The sequence below is a fragment of the Priapulus caudatus genome, unplaced genomic scaffold, assembly GCF_000485595.1.
Source record: "Priapulus caudatus unplaced genomic scaffold, Priapulus_caudatus-5.0.1 Scaffold2280, whole genome shotgun sequence".
NCBI classification, from domain to species: Eukaryota; Metazoa; Priapulida; class Priapulimorpha; order Priapulimorphida; family Priapulidae; genus Priapulus; species Priapulus caudatus.
Genome location: NW_014579341.1, coordinates 10333 through 13308, shown reverse-complemented (window position 1 = coordinate 13308; position 2976 = coordinate 10333).

Below are 2976 nucleotides of genomic sequence, written 5' to 3'. Positions count from 1 at the left end.
TCTATATATCTGTGCGCATTCTTATTTATTACGTGTAGCGTGCAGTCAATGGATGATTCTGAGAATATATATCGTGTAAGAGTATATGTGATTATAATAACTGAGCAATTTTAAACTGGGCAGAGCGTGTTTCATGGCCAAGTATCAGAATAAAAACAACATTTTTAGGGGGTTGCTGCGAGATCAAGTCACATTTGCTCGTTTAATTGTAATTTTTCATCACCACAGTTGGCCGTTCCCAATGGGAGAATTGTGTGCAATGATTAAAGCTTTATTTACGCGATAAAAATTACAGGAAGCGACTTTGCTGCTACGAAATTTTTGTTTTTTATACCAAAAACATCATTTCCTGCATTACACTGCAGTATAGATATTTAGAATATAACGCAGAATTAAATTAATTAAGATATATTTATTTCAAAAAACTAAATTATGACAAAATTTTTGCCAATCGGCAAAAATGATGACCACAGTGTAGATACGTTGGAATGTTTCTGTATATATACAAGGCGACGAACGACGTGCAACGCGCTTTCTTTGAAGGTTCAAGTGTGTTTCGTCCTCTGCACACACACTCACGCGCACGCACACACATGCGCGCGTACGTGTGTGTGTATGTGCGCGTGTGTGCGCGTGTGTACGCGCATGTGTGTGTGTGTGAGTGTGTGCGCGCGTGTGTGTATGTGCGTGTGTGCGCGCGCGTGTCTGTGTGTGTGTGTGTGTGTGTGCGCGCGCATGGGTGTGTGTGTGCGCGTGTGTGTGTGTGTGTGTGTGTGTGCGTGCGTGTGCGTGTGCGTAGGTGTGGGTGCGCGCGTTGATGTGTGTGTGCGTGTGTGTGAGTGTTTGTGTGTGCGCGCGTGGATGTGTGTCCAGAGAACAAAACACAACCGTCAAAGAAAGCGCTTTGCAAGCTGTTCAGATTTTCGTTACGTATCGCGAGCTGTAGTCATAATTTACAATTTACTTATGAGCGAATTTACGCACTTCATACCTAATCTTGCTGACTCTAGCAGCGGTGAGCATCTATATCCAAACTAGACCAGATAATTTAGAAATACACGAAATACTAGATCTAACAGTCTACCTGATATGGTTGTGACGAAAACACTTGCTGCTAGGCACAAGAAGCCGCCAATGATCGTTGCGATGGTCAATGACATCATCAAAACTTTCACTTAAAAATGCGAAGTGATTTACGAGCGACGAAAACGCACAGCAGCGGCAGCCGACATAGATGGCAGAATAGTGTTTAGTCGTCGGCAAGATAACGATTATAACATCCGCATGCGACAGTGCCCCTGCTTTTAATGATTGGCAGTTTGGGTGGGGACCAAACGTATCGGGGAAATGCCTGTTAGCAACCAACTGGCAAGCATATATTACAAGTACATTGTCATCTGTTGAGTAACCAGACACCCTGGCATGTGGTTTCCATTAAAGTTATATACAGGTAATATGCATATAATATGCATATGAATATAAATGAGGTATGCAGTTACTCATTTCTACATGACTATATATCAGGTAATCATATGTTTTCGTAAAAAAAGAATAAATAGCGGCAATGACAACCGTAAATAATTAACTGGTGTAGCGGCGATTGTGCTCCCACCCGTGTCATGAAAGACAGATTGTTATGATTAAAGTGCGCGCCGAGGGTAAATAGTGCGCGCCGAGGGTAAATAGTGTGCGCCGAGGGTAAATAGTGTGCGCCGAGGGTGAATAGTGCGCGCCGACGGGTAAATAGTGCACGCCGAAGGTAAATAGTACGCGCCGAGGGTAAATAGTGCACGCCGAAGGTAAATAGTGCACGCCGAGTGTAAATAGTGCGCGCCGAGGGTGAATAGTGCGCGCCGACGGTAAATAGTGCGCGCCGACGGTAAATAGTGCACGCCGAGGGTAAATAGTGCACGTCGACGGGTAAATAGTGCGCGCCGAGGGTAAATAGTGCGCACCGAGGGTAAATAGTGCGCACCGCGGGTAAATAGTGCGCGCCGATGGTAAATAGTGCGCGCCGAAGGTAAATAGTTCGCGCCGACGGGTAAATAGTGCGCGCCGAGGATAAATAGTGCGCGTCGAGGGTAAATAGTGCTCGGCGAAGGTGAATAGTGCGCGTCAAGGGTAAATAGTGCTCGGCGAAGGTAAATAGTTCGCGCCGATAGTGAATAGTGCGCGCCGAGGGTAAATAGTACGCGCCGAGGGTAAATAGTGCGCGCCGAGGGTAAATAGTGCGCGCCGAGGGTAAATAGTGCGCGCCGACGAGTAAACAGTGCGCGCCGAGGGTAAATAGTGCGCGCCAACAAGTAAACAGTGCGCGAACGACGGGTAAACAGTACGACCCTCGGCGCGCACTGTTTACCCGTCGGCGCGCACTATTTACCCTCGGCGCGCACTATTTACCCTCGGCGCGTAGTGTTTACCCGTCGGCGCGTACTGTTTACCCGTCGGCACGCACTATTTACCCTCAGCGCGTACTGTTTACCCGTCGGCGCGCACTATTTACCCTCGGCGCGTACTATTTACCCGTCGGCGCGCACTATTTACCCTCGGCGCGTACTGTTTCGCGCCGAGGGTAAACAGTGCGCGCCGAGGGTAAACAGTGCGCGCCGAAGGTAAATAGTGCGCGCTGACTGGTAAACAGTGCGCGCTGACTGGTAAACAGTGCGCGCCAAGGGTAAATAGTGCGCGCCGACGGGTAAACAGTGCACGCCGAGGATATAGTGCGCGCCGACGGGTAAACAGTGCGCGCCGAGGGTAAATAGTGCGCGCCGACGGGTAAACAGTACGCGCCGAGGGTAAATAGTGCGCGCCGACGGGTAAACAGTACGCGCCGAGGGTAAATAGTGCGCGCCGACGGGTAAACAGTACGCGCCGAGGGTAAATAGTGCGCGCCGACGGGTAAACAGTACGCGACGAGGGTAAATAGTGCGCGCCGACGGGTAAACAGTGCGCGCCGAGGGTAAATAGTGCGCGCCG